The sequence below is a fragment of the Puntigrus tetrazona genome, chromosome 18, assembly GCF_018831695.1.
Source record: "Puntigrus tetrazona isolate hp1 chromosome 18, ASM1883169v1, whole genome shotgun sequence".
Lineage (NCBI taxonomy): Eukaryota > Metazoa > Chordata > Actinopteri > Cypriniformes > Cyprinidae > Puntigrus > Puntigrus tetrazona.
Genome location: NC_056716.1, coordinates 13,124,000 through 13,144,477, shown reverse-complemented (window position 1 = coordinate 13,144,477; position 20,478 = coordinate 13,124,000). Strand labels below are relative to the sequence as shown.

Here is a 20,478-nt window from a genome sequence, read left to right as displayed (position 1 = left end):
GATTGTACACCTTAAAAAATAAAGGTTCCCAAATGAATCAAAGCCATTTTTTGGTTCCTCAAAGTACCTTTTTTAACTTTAAAGAACCTTAGGTAGAATGAAAAAAGTTCAATGGATGTTGAAGGTTCATCATGAAACCACTGATTTGTACCTTTATTTTTATGAGCAATGCCTAATGTACAATAAACAGTGTTAATATAATAAATGTATACTCAATGTCAATTTTATTACGCAAACAATTAGAGCAAGATTCAACGCAACAACCAGTAATGTTCATTCGACTCATCCCTCTCAAGAATTTTGATTATAATTCCAGTCCATCGTGATTACTAGGTAATCATTCCATTAAAAAAATTATAGAGAAAGGAGAAATGTCTAGTTAATAAAAAATATTAGAGCTGAGCAGGACATTGAAAATGCAGGACTTTTCAATCATTTCAAAGCTTTGTATTTTATGTTGAAATATTCCCTTCGCAAGATCTGAACCTAAAACCTCATAGATCTTGAAACGCAGCGGATTAAACTATCCAGGCTTGTTTGCAGAAGCGTAATAGATGTGGCATCTGTTTTGAGGACCCAAAAGAGGGAAAGTCTCTGTTTGCGTTGGCATGGGTAAGCTGAAACTTGTCTTTTCCATAGCTGGCGGTCTGATCAGTGGCGCATAAATCTCTCTGTTCATATCTCTCATCTACCACTTGTTAATATTCTCAGAATAGAGAGAGTAAGGAGAAACCAACGGATGACACAACGTCACCCCAGGGCTCGTCTCTAATGCTTATGGGAGTAGAACGGCACAAATACTTTAGAGTTGAGGTCACATTGGGGTTTAACTCTCACTTTTGTGTCTTACATTACAAAACCTGCCTAATCTTGCTCAGACTGAACACTAAAACGCTACCTCAGCCAAATCTGTACCGCCCGGTCAATCTTTCCGAGCAGGAAATGCATGCAGTTTATAGCTTTGGTTTAAGATGCTTTTTAATAGGTCACTTTGCAGAGGATCTTTATGACACGGGGCTTTTAAGAGGTGAAAGGCCTCCACCCGAATGCATTAAACGACAGAGAAAGACTGATTGTGAATGTGAAAAAAAGGAAACAAAGCAAGAGAGAAGAAGAGAGCCGGGCCAAGGTGGGCTAGCTGGCAGCTTTCATAAGGATCTTTATCTGAACAAGCAACGAGCCTCTCAAGCCTGCTCTACAGGGACAGGTGCCCTAGTAAACAGGAATTACAGAGGTTGTGTAGTGGAGGGAGGTGAAATACTATACATAACACTCAGCCCCCGCTGGCTTTTATAGCCTACATACTCATCTCATCTGCAGTAGGGCAGCACACATTAAACCACTGAGCCCCTTTTAGTGCACTCCGGTATTGATCAGGGTGAGCAAACTGTCCATATGCCCTCTTATCTGAACATTACGCTTATCAACCTATAGAAATTCAATAAATGTGTAAAAAGACACGTCGGCAGTCCTGGAACAGCTTACATACCTCTATATGTCCATTTAGATGCTTATTTTGTAGAAAGCATGTGTAAAATGGTGTTTCAGTATTGTACCAACTGCTCATAAGGCCATACTTAAAGCTGAAGTGTGTATTTTTTTGTTTAAAGCTGAAATAGATCAATCATTTCCTTTAAACTTTGGTCCTGAATCTGATTAGTCTGAGCAGCGTTGCAAGTGTGACTTTAACTTACTTTTTCAGTAAGTCACAATATTGCAAGTAGGTGGCGACAAGCGACTATCTTTATCATTTGAATCATTCAAAAACACTGATTCTTTCAGGAACTGAATTGCATACCTCCCTTCTATATAATATGTGAAAGGAGTAGTATTGATAAAACAGTAAGCAAAACATATCAATAGAAACTTTACAACACCGTGAACCAATGAAGCTGTTCAGTATAAACAATTTAAATTCATACTGCACACATTTGTACTGTATTGTTAAAAAATGCTGATTCATTCAGTAATGAGTCAGCTGTCGTCGAATCATTCACTCAACTGATCAGTGACAAAACAGTAGTGATTTATGGCTTGATTTTGAATTATTGATGCTGTCAATAGTATGGTAAATAGTAAATGACTTATTATTACCTTTAATGTGTGCAATACGACATGTTGTGAACTGTCACTTTTGTGTCACCTTGAGCAAAGCACTTAAAGTAAACCCATGTTACAGTAATTGTTCTTGTGACAACTGTATAAAACATCTGCTACATAATTTAGCTGAATATTTCACCTATTCAGCTCCGTCTTTGTCATGTGGACAGCACAGGTGGGAGAAGAGCTCCGCTGCTGCTGTCTGTCACGGTATGATAATGCCATTAAAATGGAAGGGAATCTCTGTGGAGAAGGCCTGGAATTACAGCGGCGTTACCCTTTTAAATGAGGGACATTGTAATCGTGAATATAATCAGGGACAAGATCTCTTTGATTAAAGCACAATCACTTTCAGCACTGCCAGCACACAAAGTGTTTCACGGGCAGTTCTGAATTTCCAGTGTCTAACTAGGAAGCTTTTCTTACAATTTAATCAGGCAAACACTGCCTTCTAAGATACTCTGTTCATTAGTGTTTCCCAATACATTTGTGCCATATTAGCTACTGGCTAATATATATATATATTTTTTTCATTTACTGGCATCAATATCAGATTTTAGAACGTCTTTGCCATCATCTAACAGTCACTTAAAGTAAATCTTAGAAAACATTTAGGCATCTATATATATATAAATATATAGAAGCACTCTCTCTTCTCTCTCTCTCTCTCTCTCTCTCTATATATATATTAAAAGCAGTAATAGGGAGTTTAACCGCTGAATTCTATTCCATTTTGTTGCATCCGGTCTAGCTTTTTTTTAACCCAAAGACCCCTAAGTGAGCTGTTGCCAAAGCAAAGAGTTTCAATCCGTCAATTTTAAGGTTTTAGGTTAGAGGGCAGCTGACAGCAGACAGCGAGTATTTGCTGGTTTGTATTTGTAAAATTAGTCGTATTGCCTCTTCTCTTTGAGTACAGATTTGTTGGATGCTGGCTTAATATAAGACCACAAAACAGGGACATGCCAAGCGTCTGATCATTAGCGCCCCGAACTAACAACAGAAAATCTCTCGGCGTGTGTGAACTTCAAAAGGTTTGAAGACTGAACCGCACAGACCCAGGTTTGAAATGTCTCTTTCCATCTTTAAGCCACCAGAGGAGAACTGACAGCCATTAAGAACTTCTCCCCAGTGGCTTTGCAGCAAGGGATCTTGGGATATCACTCATAAAGTCTCAGTGTGCGAGTCCATCCCACTGGTCTGATACTCAGTGCATTAGGGGGCTAATCTTCAAAAACACTGCTCTCTCTCCCCCTTGCTCAATCCCTCTCTTTCCACTTAATATCTCCTCACATGCTGCAGTTGTCCCTTTGAGGCCTAAAATCCGGCTAATCTTTCTCTCTTCCAAGTCAGGAAACCAAATCAGCTTCAATCTCTTAGTGTCTTATAGTCAAAAAAACCACAAAGCCTCAATCATACGTCTGTGTGTGTGTGAGTGTGAGAGAGAGATACAGATATAGACAGAGTGATAGATGATAATGAGAAAGAAAGAGCTGCCATCCATGAGACAACCAGTACTTTAAAAAGACTTGTGCTTTAGCTGTGCATTGCCAAGTCACATGGTGCAGAGCAGAGCTTCCCAAACTTATCAATCCTGAAGAGATGATTTTTAAATCACCGACAGAAACTTTAAAGATAGATAGAGACAGCAACACGATGCATTTAGATATGTAGATATCATCAAAGCAGTCTGCTGGAGTTCAGAAATGTGGAAAAAGGTCAGTTAAGTGATTTTGAATGTAGTTCCTGGTGCCAGACGGGAGTGTCTGTGTAGTTCAGGAACTGCTGATCTGCTGGGATTTTCATGCATGAGCATCTCTAGGGTTTACAGAGAATAATCTGAAAAAAAAAAAAGAAAATATCCAGCGAGTGGCAGTTCTATGGGCAAAATGACCAGAGGTCGGAGGAGAGAGGCCAGACTGCCTCAAACTGATAGAAAGGCAACACTAACTCAAATAAGCGCTCGTTAATAACCGAGATGTGCAGAAGAGCATCTCTGAATGCACAACACGCCAAACCTTGGGGCAGATGGGCTACAGCAGCAGAAAAAATAAAGGGGGCACTCCTAGAACAGAAAACGGAGGCTAAAGTTTGAAAAAGCTCATCAAGATTGGACAATATAAGATTGGAAAAAGGTTTCCTGATCTAATGAGTCTTAATTTCTGCTGAGACGTTTGGATGTTTAGGTCAAAATTGGGCGTAAACAACATGAAAGCATGGATTTATCATGCCTTTTATCACCAGAAGGTTGTTGATTATGTAATGGTGTGATATTTTCTTGGCACACTTTGGGCCCCTTGGTAAGCATCATTTAGATGCAACAGAGTACTGTTGCTGACCATGTCCATCCTTTTATGACTAAGGTGTACCCATATTGTGATGGACAACACACCATGACACAGAGCTTTTTAATTGATTCCAATGCTATTTTAAATGGCCAGTCTAAAGTCGATTATAATAAGCCTATCTGTCTATAAACCCTTGATCTTTCCATTACTAGCACCATAATTTACCCGTTGAAGTACAGCAGGAATTTAGTTTATGATATTAAATATCAAAGCATATTCAGCAACATCTGATGGATGACAGTCACCAGTAGTGTGCATTGGAAAAAAAATGCTACAGTAAAAACCTGTATCTGCTGAATAACTGTAATTCCATTTCATTTTTACAGTAAAACTCTTAAAATGATTTTTTGTTTTGTAAGTGAAAAGAAATAAGTCATTGTAGAATCCACAGTGAAACACCATAAATTGACATTCCCAGATGTTAAATTAATGTTTATGGCATTATTTCGGCACCATGATGGTGTTTAACATTTGTGTAAATGACACTGCGCCTTTTATAAATTATTATTCCCCTTCACATCTTACAGAAGTGCAATTTGGGATGAACTTTGATTTATTATGCGTCGTTCATCACCTGTTAGTGTATTACAATAATATAAATAATATAGTACAATAGCTTGATTTATTAACTTAACATTTTTTTAACACAGTTTCAGTCTGTAAAGCCTAAAATGTTACTACAGTTTTTTTTTTTAAATAAAGTTCTGCAAACCGCAGCTGTTGGTATTTTACTGTAGATGTCAGATTTTGATATATTTACTTTTTTTTGCAGCATGAAGCTATGTATAATATAAGGTTAGTTACAATGACTGGCATAAGTTAAAAATAGGAATGTTGTTGTGAAATCAGGTTATCAGTGGCGTGAGAGTACGGTAGTTGTGAAATCTAACTTGAGGTTAGGTGATAAGACACATAACTATCAGTACTGAAAATGGTTGTGCTGCTTAGTACTTTATGGGATTTTAGATGAATGTAAAGTTAATAAGGACATTTAAAATTATAAATGTCTTCACTGTAACTTACTTAGCATATATCAATCCTAACATTCAGTTAAAAAAATAATGATCTCTAATTTTTAATACTTTTTTATGGCAAACTTTTTACAACAAATATTTAGCATGCTGTTTTGACTACTACTACTACTAAGTTATATAGAGGTCATGAATTACATATTTTTCCTCATATTACTCAAGGACTTTGTTTGGTCAAGACGTGTTTTTGTTATTACTTATCTTCCTTGTGGTCTGAAGAAAACAAGCCCAAAAAAAATATCTGCCTCTGTGGGCTTCAGTCTGTTTGGAAACACTCATTATTTTTGGATTGTGTTTGGAGCCACTATGAACTTGAATCTCTGCACTGTTCAAGGATGCGGCCCTTGTCTGGCAAACTAATCAGAGCTGCATATTCCTCCCAGCTTCAGTCCCATACTGAAAATCAATGACTCCAGTTAGAGATGTCCATTCATTTAGCCCATTCATTCATTTTTTTCACCTGCGTGGAAGCAACATCACAAGTGCCTGAAAGGAACATTGATCAGCTCTGAAGGGTTCGTCAGAAAACAGCTCTTTTCACAAAAAGCTCTTTTTTTTTAAAAAAAAAATCTAAACTACAAAACAACAGATGAGAGGGGGCATTTCAGATCAACTTAAGAAGAACTAAGCCGAGTAAGTACAGAAGAAGCACATCTTAAATGATAAAGATGAGCTTCCTGTGAAATGTTTTTTACAATCTCTGTTCGGCACAGCGAGGAAATCCAGGCTGACCTCAAAGCTCTTTTGAGCTGAAACAAACCAGTGTGAAGTCACATGATAAAGTTCCACGCAGCTAATGACAATTAGAATGTAAATCATTAAGCCATTGTCTGAACCGTTACCATTTAAATGGTTACCCAGGCAGACTGGGTAAAAGACTAACCTGCTTTCTTCAAGCAATCACACACACACACACATGTTGGCATTTGTGGTTTATGAGGACTCTCCAGTGTGGTAATGGTTTTTATACTGTACAAACTGTAGGTGCTATTGCCCTGTACACCAACTCTACACCTACACCTTTTTAGATTTTCAAAATAAGACCATTTTAATATGATTTGAATTAGGAGTACATTGAAAGTGTCCTCATAAACCACCTTCAAATTGTAATACCTCTGTCATATCCATTCTGTATTTATTTGATCCATAATACAGTCAAACAGTAACATTATTCCAAAATATTCTAACAATTAAAATAACTGTCTTCTTTTTAAATATATTTTACAATGTATTCCCATGATGCAAAGCTGAATTCTCAGCAGCCATTACTACAATCTTCTGTGTCACATAATCACTGCAATAATAATTTTTTTTTTTGCTCGAATAAATGCAGCTTTGGTGAGCTTTACATACTTTCGAAAGCATAAAAAACTGCTATTATATATACATCATTTGTAAGATTTATCTAATAACGCTGTCCCGTCCCAAAGTAACCCAACCCCCCAAGACACACAAAGGACCTGACCTCAACAAACACCACACACCCATTAGACAGCAAACACACACACACAAACGCACACACTGCTGTACTGCTGTAAAGTGCTGTAAAGCCCAAGTACCTCTGCGCCACAAAAACACAGCAACTTTTACACAGCGGAGAGAAAGAAAAGTGGGACAATACCTCACACTACAATAGAAGACAGACTCATATCACCAGGGAGAAAAACAGAGCAAGAAAAAGGAGCCACATACACAAAGCCTGCATTCAGAGAGCTGAAAGGGGGAGAAAGAACACACTTATCTTCACCTCTGCTCAGCGCCAAGGCCGGCTCTCCTTCTCTCCCTCGCTCTCTCTCTCTCTTTCTCTTCTTCTGTCCGGCAGCTTGAGCGTGCTTTGACGACGGTCTGACAGCTGAATGAAGTTACAGCACCCGACGTGCATGAGATTTCGGGGGCCGATATCAATCGCTAGTGGCAAATTTTGAACGGCTCTACCTGTGTCTGAGAGGGAAGGAGAGAAAAAAAACTCCTCCCTCTTTCCCTCCACCTCTCTGCAAGCGTGCCACGGCAGGTTTACGTCTCGCGATCGGATCAAAGCCACCTCTCAGCCTCTCTCTTTTGCTCTGTCTCTCTCCAAATCTCTCTTTACGCTCTAAAGTATATTGTAATTGCTTTTAAACTCGCTCCGCGGCTGCCGACTTTGCCGCGAAGGAAAAACCTTCAACCTTCTCTTTGAGCCTCTGCTACACCTGATTTACCAAATGCCCTGACCTCCGCTGGCTCATTCACTCTCACTCCTCCTCCGTTCCTCCCTCTCTTCCTTTGCTGAAAGATGACTGGCATGGACTTTAGGAGAAAGAGGAGGGGGAAGGGTGTCACCTTCCAAATAACTGTTGCTGCATGACAAAAGATGGGTTGTGCAGGAATGCAGGAGTCTGGGAAGCTTCGCCTCTTCGCTGACCGGCAACGTGATCCAGTAGCACAGATTGTCACACGCATGCGCTCGCAGACGGCAGCTCCAGACGAGTGTAATCAAGCATTCTTATCAGACAATGAAACGGCTTGTTTTGTCATTCAGATTTCTACAGGCTCTCATTAGAAGCTCTTATCTCGGCGGACGAGCTAGAGAGCCTCTTAATGAATCACATCATCTCTACGCTCTGCTCAGTATCACTAAGAGAATTACCGTTTCAATGATTTACACACTTCCTGTGAACTTACATCGTAAGGTTCAAAGATATTTGCGATCCCAAAAGAACAAATTGGACGAAGATAACATGGAATCAAAATGGCATTAGTGTATGTTCATCAAAGGACGCTTCGCACGGCTAACAAATTGCTCAACAAATCCTTTGACCTCTGCGTGGAAAGTGCAGCATTTAGAGTCATGGGGGCAATTTACGTGGATTTAAGGTGGAACATTCACCGTTTCACAGTGAAAAGAATATTAAAGGTGCAAAAAGCACAACTGTGGGGACACGCTAAAGAATAAACATAAGCTGGAACTTTCAGTGCTTTTGCATTTGCTAAGAAACTGTTGCAAAAGCGTCAAAAAACACTGAAAAAAATGACGTAGGAGTAGCATTTTCACTCAGAGATTGCTAGTAAATTCACAAATAACTGCAAATAAACTGAATGGCATGTAATATTTTTAAATGCGAAAATACTACACTAATGCACAGTAATATTGTATAATAATCTTGTATAATAAGAGAACAGTTTTTCCTGTTATTTATATTTTTTATAACCTCAAAAAAATACTGGGTAAACACAACACATTACGTAGGTAATGCAATACATAATATATATAGAGACAATATATGGAGATAGTTATATATAGAAATAGTTATAGACAATACTTGCGCTTCCTGCCACCTTAATATAAAGTGTTACCATTTTGATAATTTTCAACATCTCGTTTTGTACTATAAAAGACACTGTTAGAGAGACAAAACAATGTGTTAAAATCACTTATGTGTGAAGCTGAAGCTGTTAATGCAAAACAAATTATGCATATGTCATGTGAATTGTCTGGCAATCACTAGCTGCATTTTGAGTGGTTAGTGTTAAACTTGCACCAAGTTGCAACATTGTAGTTACACCTCCTTATTATTCGTTACAATGTAATATTGTCAAAAAAACGGTCAATACTACTAATTCAATTAACCAACCCATTCAGTTTAATTGCAAGTGAGCTTTTACAATGCACTGTTATTTATTCTTTCACCAGTGTTTAGTCATTGTGAGATGGTGTGGCTATCAGAGATGGTCATTCCTCCTTGGCAATAAAGCTACACCAGCTTTGCCTTGCTTCAGTTGTACTGAGGATAAGATGACAGTTAAATGAATGTTTGATAAGTTAACACCTCGTGTTTTCTCCTCGTTAAGGAAGTAAAGGTCACTGGAGAAGCCCGGGGTGGAACTGGAAAGTGTGACAGTAAACTAAGACACCATGGAGGGAGATGGGACTAATCTATCACTCCAAGGGGAGTCTTGTGCATGAGGAGGAGGGGTGTGTAGAATGAAGAGCATTGGGTTTCTCTAACAACTGTTTAAGCCACACACACACACACACACACACACACACACACACACACCACAGCAACTGGCTACAACTGATGAATCACATCACCATACATAGTGGTCACTTATATACATATACTAAGTAAAACTAATGAAAATACGCCCATTTTAGTTTAGTTTTAATTTTATTACGTTTGAAAGCTTAATTAAATTGTTAAAGTTGTATTAATTCGATTTACCACTGTTTTTGTGATCATCAATCATAAAAATACACATAAATACACATAATGTCTGAAAATATAAAACACAATTAATAACCCAAATAAATAGTTTGTTTTATGAATTGTGCACCTAGACCATTTTAAATATATTTTTTAAATGGGTGGGGGATGGTAAATATATAAAACAGATTTTATTGTGTCTATGGCTTAATTGTCATGAAAATAATGAAAAAATATGCAGAAATATTGGATTCTCTCCTTGTTATTCCATTACTTTCGTTGCAGTTCTCATTACATGATTATACTGATAATTTATTTTTCAGTAATCAAAATATGATTTCTTCAGATTTTTTTACATTTTGTTATTTCGCAGATAGTTAGGAATAAACAGCTCATAAATCACGAAATGACACGAGCTGAACTTGCATCGCTTGCATGAGTGGCACCACCCAACACGTTGGCGCATATGTGTTTACGGCTGCGACAGCTGCATATTTATAATCCTCGTGAACACAATATCACAATCTCTGTGACGAATTCGCTGAAAAATAATAGCTGTAGAAACCCAGAGCTTAGCATTTAAGGACTAATCTCCGGTTTAGTCATTGTGCGAGGGATAAACACTGAATCATCTGGAGAGTTTCCTCTGTTGTCCGCTACTATATCCACTAAAACACTGCGCCTGACACTTGCCGTATGAATTTTCTCACTATTTCACTTACATTCTGCTCATCAGTCTTCTTCTCTCGCCGGAATACAGACACCAGCACATTTTATGACTCATGGACTCGTGTAGGAAATGATGTTAACAATGCCAACCTGCAGTGAAAACACTCTCTAATCCTCCTGCCTGAGTGCGAACAAACTCATGAGGGCCGTCAGGACAGAGGGCTTTGGCGTGACAAAACAACAAGAAATATAACACCTAGGCCACCGCAGAGGATTTGCAAGGGTCGAGAGGTCAAAAAGTCTCTGCATTGTGCTTCGCTCGGACTCTCGGTGGCTGATGGGAACAGAATATTGCTTGAGGGCCGCGAGGTTTTGAGCGAAAATAATCGATACTGACACACGCAAGCGCACACACATAAAGCTGACGGGAAAAGTGACAATTTATTTAGTCCTGACAAGTGCAGGATGAGAAGCAAGAGAGCTTGGCTTTGGAGTTAGCAAACTCTACTGAGTGCTGTCTCTCTTCGGTCTGCGGTCACTCCAATCTCCGGCTCCAGACAGCTTTTCTAAGCGGAGTTCCACCCAATCGCAGCGTCAGCTGCTTGCATCCCGATCGGCGACTGTATCTGAGACCTCAGACATGACTAAAATAACACAGACAGCATCTTACCTCCGCTGAGTAAACTTAATCAGCTCGCCATGCACCCGCACCGGTGTCTTACTGAACTCTTAAACGAGACAAACCGGCGTATTAAGTCAACGGCTTTCTCATAAAGAACAGAATGTTCTCTTTATGCCCCTGTCTCTTACTAATTGTGCTAATCGCACTAATTAAGAAGGCTGCTTTTTGAAAGGTTGACCATAGTTACCAAACTTGTTGCCATGGTGAGGGGGAGGTATTATGTGAGCTTAGCAGCTGATTGGTCAGCGTAGGGTTCCCACACACTGATTAATGGACTTCCAAGAATTTTTTACGAATTACCATGAATTCCATGAATTACTGGATATGAATATTTAAAAATTAGTTTATAGAGACTGCAAGTAAATAAAACATGTAATTATGACTATTACTTCAATCTTAACACTGATAAAAACAACTAAATCGAATCCACACCGGACTGAATTGAGCTGAATAATAACAGCATTGGCGTTTTAGAGCATTTATTATTAATACCATTACCTTGGAGCTGCTTTATAATCTGTGTTGCATAAATGTGACCATACGACTATTTTCCATAATTGGTTTTTAAGATGTGATTTTCTTCCCATTTTCCAAGCTATTACAAAATCCCTGTTGTTTCCCATTTTTCCATGACTGTGGGAAACCCGCCAGGGATGGAGATGAAAATGCTGATGGTGCGCTCAGTATGACAGATGGAGAGAGTTGTTATTAGTGTCTGTTATTAGTTATTGGCTCTGTGACTCTTCTTTGCTTCTCACTCCTGGAAAATAAAGGGTCAAAGGTCATTTGTAGCTGAGGGGTGTCGAGCGTGTGAGAAATTTCTGTGGTGAAGCCATCCATTAGCTCAACATCCCTTTCATTAGCTACACGTGACCTTTAACCCTTACTGCTGGAGAATAAAGCGGTCCGAAGCATCGTGGTATCAATAACTGTAATCCATGCGAAAAATGTGCCTGCGGGACATTTCTGCAAAGTGATATTAGGTTGCTTCTTTCAAAAGTATGTTCTGTTTTATAGTTTAAAGGAATAGTTCAACCAAAAATGAAAATTCATCATTTCAAAATGTCTAAATTTCCTCACCTTCGAGTAGATCCAAATCTGTATGAATTTAATAATAATAGTCTTTATTAACTATTTCTGTGCCAGCATTTTTTAAGTTGCTACAGCCAGCCCCAGAGTGTTTGATCATTTTCACAAAAAAATCATGTCACTTACAATATTTGAGCATACAGTACAATATATCAAAAGAAAGAAAAAAGTCTCTGCTTTAAAAAAGCAGCTTTTAGCTTATTTAGCTTGAAAAAAACATCTGAGAAAATCTAATTTGTCAAAGATAGGTCCTGATTGAATTCAGAACGATGATCAAAACATAGATAAAGTAAATATTGCCCATAAACACCCTTAAACATGGCACAATCCATCTTCATAGATTCAACGTTTGGCTCAGTAATGTAATGCAGATTAGATGTATATGATGTTAATAATCACGGTTGCTTACATGTGTATACATATTTGCTCCAGTGTCATTTAAGAAGTCGCATAATAGCGCCCCCTACCGCATACCTGTATCGCTGAAAACAAAATTTCATCAATAGCAGTGAAGTCTTGTCAAATGGCGGAAAATTCCATCAGTTGTTCAGAAAGGACTAACTTCAATCACAACGTTTGTGAACAGGATAAAATGGTGTTGGTGTTTGACTGCCACTAGTGTCCATTTTTCAGCTGGAAACCGTTGAATTTTGCATAATCCTGCATAAAAGTATGAATTTTTAAAAAGGCAGATAGGTGTGTTTTTTTTGTTTTTTGACAAGTGCAAACTCACCATCTCCCTCTATCATACCGAGCACTGTTCATGTACCGACTTCATGTCTGCTGGTCCCTGGCCAGGCTCCCACGGTCATGCAATTTCCAAAACGGAAAATAAATCAGAGGCGTTATGAACAGCAGCCTGGGGAGAGCGCTTCAAACCACCAGCACCTGAACACATAACATGACTTTGAAGGCCTTCGAAAGGTCCGCGGCGCTAACACCTCACGTCCAGGGCTGCAGCTCTGCTGGACATCTGCTGTGACCTTCTGAGAATTAATCACGACCACTTACGCAGAATATCTTTTGTTCTGGTCCCAGATGGTGCGGTGCAAGATCCAATCAGGCTACATGGGCTTCGCAGCGAAAGTCGATAGACACATTCACAAGCTGTTTAAAAAGTCTATTGTATAAGAATGAGTCGGCAGTCTAGAAGGTCAGAGGACTTTCCATCTCGCCCTGAGTAGACCTTAATCTATATTCTTACGCATTCATTTTCCACAAAGAAAAGCTGGAGCTGTCCTACATAACAACAGTGCTTTGAACCTGAGAGTTTGCGCAGGCAGCCTGGCCTTCAACTTGGTAAACAGACAGCAGATTGTGAGCGGGGGAACGGAAGCTGCCAATATTGTTTTCGCCCAGATCTTGGGTTCACTAACTATCTGTCTACTGAGACGCCCTTTCTCTGGCTGCTGAGACTAACTCCTCTCTTTAAATCTCCTCGATCTCACTATCCAACCGAGGCGTGCACGTCTCCCAGTTTCATACCCCGCGAAATAGCAGGAGGCTTCGTGCACTCACAGTAAACACACCCACGTCCACGGAAGCGGCACATGCATATCAATAACAAACACTGAGCTTATTCTGCATCTGTGACATCATTTAACCTGCCTTTGCATTATTCATGAGCCTGTTTGCACATAAAAAATACGAATCGGATGAAACTGAGAGGGAGCTGTCATGTCTCACACTGTCATCTCTCATTTACAAACAGCATCTCTAACTCTCTTTCACCATCAATGACACACACACACACACACTCTCACGCTCAGACGTTGAAGGATTTTACTGGATCTCACAGGAGCCAGTTAGCATTATCAGGAACACCAGATATGAAAGCTTTTTTGGATGCCATCTTGTGTTTGAGGATGCATTACTGGGCGTGATATGTTTTCTAATAAAAAAGGACAAAAAGACAAAAAAAATTGCACTACTAAAACAGACGTGCAGTCTCCTTACAAAATAATCTAATTCACTGAACCAAAACATGAACCCACATCTCTTGTCCCTGACCTAATTTTTGTCCATCGTAGTTGTGACTATAACAACTACAACTAATAAAATAAATGCAAAAAAATAAAAAAAATATATATATATATATATATATATATATATATATATATATATATATATATATATATATATATATATATATATATATATATTATATGTTATATATATGTTTATTAATGTTTATTAATTATTCTTAAATATATGCAGCAACATATATTTAATAATTAATATTGATAATATTATTTTGTTGTTTTTAGTATTACTGTAAAATTAACAAAATATTAAAAATAATTAAAAATAATAATAATAATAATAATAATAGTAATTAATACAAAAGCAGTATTTATTTCTGTTTCTCAGCTGGCACAAGGCAAGAAATCAGCAACATCAACAATGAAAGTGCCAGCCAATTGCATAAAAATCTTTTCATAAAATATTTCTTTGCATAAAACTGAAAGAATTCAGGTCACAATTTTAAAAAATCGTGGTTCTATAAGAGCATATTAAAAACATGATCTTGTAGAACCACGATTTTTAACTGCATAATTAGTCATGGCATCTACCAGACTGCCAAAGCTATTTATTCAAACTTTGACTAAGACTGTCTCTCGAGATTGGTGGAGTTCAGATTACTTTAAAGGGGTCTGAGTCACAATTCTTTCAAAACGCCTCTCAGACCCCTGCAAAGAACTGAGTTTGCGAGATCACGTGTCAGTCAAATGCTTAAAGGAGTTTGTTCTTCAATTATGCGAGTGAAAGCGGAGGGAACGCTCATTCCACTGAGACACGGCTGAAAGCCCCACAAATTGACCTGGTACGGCTAAAAAGGCATCTGCTTCTGTTTCTTTTTTCATCAAACCAATGTCATTTGCATAAGACACTCTGTTTGAACTCTTGTAATTTGATCAGAGGTGCATTTTAGGCCAGCGGTGATAAATTTCATCAAATTGTGATAAAAGACGACAGCAGAAGCCTTGACTAAATCCCTGCAGGCCACTATCTGTTTTCAGAAGGTAGGGTTAACAGGGTCGAAAGATTGTGTGGCGTTTATAAGGCTTGCGTGTGAGGAAAGCATTTTTTCCCCTGTTCCTCTACCTTCTAAAGAGGGCAAGAAGAGTTTTTTTTTTTTTTTCTGTGGATGAAAAGTGGGAGTGTGTTGTACTGAAGTGTGTACTCCAGGACACTGAGAGCTTTCCATTAGGGGAGCATGAATCACAGAGCTTTCCCCTCCTCTTCACCACCCTTCAAAACAAAGTGATCTCCAGTAGGCTCATCTGAACTAGTTCCTGCAATCTCTCATTCTGTCAGAGACAGCTCTGCTCCATACCAGCACGGCCCTGGGACAGTCTTTACAGCTTGCATCTGCCACACTTATCCGAGTTTCACCGCCGAAGGCCTAAGCAATCCAATTCGGCGTTGAAAGAGAACACCACCAGGTATTAACACAGGGTGTACCGGTGGGAGACTGGGATAAAAGTTCCTTTAACAACTAGAAATGGCTATAAAACACCCTAAAAGAGCATATCCTGTTTTGAACCCAAAGGGCTCGGAGATTGAACATGATTTATTTGGTCTATTTTATGGAGGGCCTTTTCTTATATGTGTTGCACAACTTGTGGGAGAGCAAGTGGGTCTGCTGACTCACACACGATGAAAGGTGAAAGGTCAGAGCAGCATGAAGTCAGGCTACAATAGGAACTTGTGAAGTAATGTTTTCACTGAGCTTCTTGACTATCTTCGTGGTTTCTCATAGACAGAAGTGGAAATAAATGGAGAGGAAATTAAAACCCTAAATAATCTCATATGTTTCTCCTCAGAGATTGAACTCCACAATATTTCTTATCAAGTTTTTCCAAGCAAGTCTGTATCAAATGATCTGAGTTATGTTAATTTTATAGCTTTATTCTTCGTAATTTTAGGTTCCAACCTAAAATAAAGTTGATATGTAAAGGAAAAAGTCTCCTTAGCGATGTGAAGGAAGTTTTTGTTGCATCATCTACTATCTGAGGTTGCACAAATTCAGATATGTTCTGACCTACTCGCATATGCAATTTTTTTTTTAAGCAATAGCCCAAATTTCACTGGTTTCTTTACCAAAATATTGGTAAAGGTTTAAAAAATGTTTAAATTTTATAAAATGTCATGATATTAATTCGTTAGACAAGGTATTTAATTAAAAAAAATTTGATTTAACCAATAGAATAGAGAAAAAATGTGGGAGAGAAAAAAACGGTTGGATTAGGGGGTTGTGTTATCAACCAAATATGATGTCTCACATGTGGCTATTATGATTTTTGAAATATAAGCCTGCAATAAAGTTAATACTTGCATTAAAAATAACTGCAATTTTCATCAGCCATGGAAGAGCAAGCTCTGTTCCTCTGGGATCCAGCAAGACTTCTAGTTTCGTCAGAAAAAAACAGCTTCACTAGCCAAATTTTACAGTACAGGTAAACAACGTGGCCTTTCCTGGTGAAATATGTCATTTCTGGAGGTCTTTTGGGTTCCAAGAGAAAATCTGTATTGCTCAGAGGTTGATCTTCCATTACCAGCTCTAGCCCACACAGACCAGCCTGGACCAGCATGGAAATCCAGTCTAAGCTGCAGGGTTTATCAGCAGGGTTCTCTGCCCCCTCTCAGGAGCCTTTATTGTTTCTCAGCCTTCTCGAAGCCAAGGGCAGTCTGTGGGTTGTGGTCTGCACAACCTCCACACACGCTAATTCTCTAGCAACCTGCCTACACGCTGTAGAAACCGTCAGCAACAGTCGCGCTCCGGCACCAAAAGAATCACTACGTTCTTTTTGATGAAACAAACACCACATTTGCGACAGATGAACCATCAGCTGCTTCTAATACATCAGAGCTAAACATTTCGATATCCACTTCTTCCTGAAAGCGGATGTAACTTGAACTCCGATACAGAAGATGCAAAGGCTTGACCTAACAGATCCTCTACAGAGTCTGATAGCAAAGCACCCAAAAGCCATTATCAGTGATAAAACTAAATAATGTGTAACAATCAATATTTCATGAGTTCGGCTAATGCACCCTTTTAAATGTTCTAGTTGCACGGATTGTTTGTTTGTGGATATAAAAGTATATAAGTGTGCATCTCTGCCCTTTAGATGGGAATACATAACATTTAAGTGAGTTGTTTATGGCTTTAGCATTGCAATGATTTGTTTCCCTGACAACCACTTAAAGAAGGAGGATGACGAGTTTCATTCCGAGCAAATAAACAGCTTTATTTAACATTTGCTGAGCGATTTTTTTATTTTATTTTATTTGAAGGTGTTGGGCCCCTTCACATGATTCATGTCAGAGCTTCAACACATTTCTTGACAAAAACATCATGCGCCACTTTAACCTCTGCATGAAAAGCTTTTCAGAACACATCATGGCAGGACTGCTAAGTAAGATGTCTAGACATTAAACCTTGAACATTGACAACAAAAGGAGTAAACATATATGAGCTCGTAAAGGAAAGGGTCTTGCCGATTGCTCTGAAACATTGCTGAAGGTGAAAAAGATATGCCTTGACATTGTGTCGCATAAAGTGCCAATTAACTTGTAGGAACTACAAAATCAAAACACATTGTGTCCTAGATATGTGCCGGTATTCGGTAATGAGATATATCACGATAATGAATATGCACTGTGTTGTTATCGTGGGAGCTTCAATACCAATTTTTTTTTCAATAATTCAGAATTTTGGATGTCTTCTAAGAACACTTTAAACCATTATGAAAAGCACATGGCGAAACACGTGAGAGACTGAATGAAAGCGCACATTCACTCTTTGACAGCAGAGGGTGCTGAACAGCGGAAACACCAGAGGTTACCCTGGAAACGCCATAAACATAGCAGCTAATTTCCAATTGCAATTATTTAAATATCCATTCAGAGTTTTGTATTTGTATGATGCAGTGGACTCGAATACAACAAAAAAGCCAAACCAAGAACAAAGCATGGTTGCTTAAGCAAATGTGCTTTTATGTCACATTTTTCTTTCAGTTTGGTTTAGTGTAGAGTCAATCAATTCAAAATGCGAGAGACGTTAAATCCGAATGCATTATACCATTATATAATAATATGTTAAGCACGGTCATGTTTTAAAGAAAGTATACCCACCACTAAACATGCAGAAGCAGCAAAATATACTTTCTGCAAAAATACTGCTAAAGGAATTTCTTTTTCAGGAAAGATTCCTTACAGTAAGCCACCCAAACATAAAATGCTGGTAAGAAGCACAATGTGTCCATCCTTCTTACTCACAGGTGCCATTTTTCAGATAGAAAGAGACTGACTCATCTTGCATATCTGTGATGGACACAATGACAGTGGTGCACAGATTGTCTCAATTATGCAAGGAAAACGGCTAAATAATCCCATTGTGACAAGGACAAAAATATATTTAATCATAAAAAAAAGAAAATTGCAAAATACTACAAAACATTCCCGGGCCATTTCAAAGCACCCAGCATTGGCAGCTTGCACCTTATTGTATCTAAATGCACAGGATCAGTCTCTATCTCTATCCTATTCATTTTCATGCCAACACAGCCCACGTAATCATGTAAATTGTCCAGTAATCTTTGGCTGTGCTTCAAAAGGTCATCAGCCAATGGGGTCAAAGATTAAGTGTTTGACCTCTGCATAACATATCATCGAAACAAACTATGGGAAAAGGACTTCAGAATAATATTTCAGATAATAAAAAAAAATAAACCTCCACCGGTGACTCACCAGAATGCGTCCTGGAAGCTCTGTGATGCAGAAGAGACGTGTTTGCTGACCCAGACTGATTAATCACTGGAAAACCTTTACTTTCAACCCCTCTGAAACCTGCAACAGAAAGTAATAACACAGATTTTCAACCTAATATGCCACATTAAATATGAAGCTTCTGTTGTACTTGAAATATTACATAAAACGATGCTACAATGTAACTCGGGTGCAAAGGTGAACTCGGCGTATCCACTCCCGCGCACACCTACAGTACATTTAAAACAAATCTTTTGGAACCTAAAAAATGGGTCACAAATCAAGGTGCGCATTTCAAGCACTCTAAGATGCTCTTTTAAGGCGCCTCGGGTTTTTGTGGTTGCAACTTAACAAGTAAGATTATTGATATTGATTGAGGTCGACTTAACGAAAGGTCAAAGCGAGGACTGTGCAGTGAACAAATCATGAGTTAATACAGCATCTGTGCTCTGCGGGAGCCGTCTTTTCATCACATAGCTCTGACTCATAGGTTTGTTTGGCTGTAAATTAAACGTGCTTTATCTCTCACTGTTCCTCTTCATGCAGAGACATATTGCGTCCTCCTACCTACCACAAGAGCCTGTTGAACTGAGCATAGCACATCTCAGAGCTCCAGCTGAGAAAGTGTGATCAGCGTGCTGGACTGTATAAGGAGGAGACGGACAACTTGTGGAAAACCGAAGGGGGGTGTCAACTGTAGGCATGCTGGTCTAAGCTGGTTAGAGCTGGTTTAGTGTTGGCCTAGGAGAATAAAGCTATTTACCAGCAAAGCTTAGTCAGCTGACCTGCATTGTCATTTTGTTGAAGCAGGCTGACCATGGAGGTCTTGCTGCTTAAACTAAGCTAAGTACTTCACAAAATAATGCTTTGTTCATACAATAAAAGCCGGTGAGATGCGGCGTCGTTTGCTGCTTCAAAATATCTTTTTGGATTTCTTTTGAAAATGGATTGGTTGTAGGCCAAATTGTCAACTTCTTTTATTTCAAGCCCAGGTTTGGTGTTGTTTTTGGTAACACTGTATTTTGATAGTCCATTTTAGAGATTCTACTAACAGTAAGTAACTTAGCAACAAAATGTTAACTAGCAGTCATTAGAGTATTTGTAGACTGTCTGCTTAATAACTTCTAATACTTTAATTTGATGGGTCTACTAACCTTTAACCTACCCTAACAGTCTACTCTGAGAGTTACTAGACATGTGTTTGCAAATTAATGATAATTAGCTGACATGTAGTTCACATGTAGTTACAAAGTTACTTATATTTAGTAGAATGTGGACTATCAAAATAAAGTGTATCCTCTTTTTTTCTTGGAATTGATTGATCATACGACTCTAAGTCTGAGCTTATGCATCTGGGATTTTGACTGAACATTTTAAATTTAAAAAAATCATTGAGCCCTTTAATGAATTAAAAAAGTCACAAATCAATGAATCCAATATTTAAGAATAATATCACGTAATGACAAATATACAAAGAAATTTTAGGTGCCAGGTGGTAAAAAAAGTACAAATATTCTCAATGTTTGTTGTAAGTTGTTATACATGTGAGCAAAGTCAGAAACATGTGCAATTATGTGTCTGAAAACAGCACAGCTAGTTCACAC

The 20,478-nt window shown here is 38.5% G+C and overlaps 1 protein-coding gene across 7 annotated transcripts in view; it reads right to left on the bottom strand.

Annotated features, from left to right (window-relative positions):
- The window catches only part of large2 (LARGE xylosyl- and glucuronyltransferase 2), a 113,227-nt gene that overhangs the window by 20,717 nt on the left and 72,032 nt on the right, over window positions 1-20,478 (bottom strand). For 6 of the 7 annotated variants that reach the window (XM_043264547.1, XM_043264550.1, XM_043264552.1 and 3 more), the window contains one exon: window positions 18,857-18,955. The gene's annotated coding sequence lies outside the window, so the exon portion shown is untranslated. Of the gene's footprint in view, window positions 1-7,223; window positions 7,669-18,856; window positions 18,956-20,478 lie in introns of those variants that run through there. The other variant, XM_043264551.1, reaches the window with a different exon arrangement.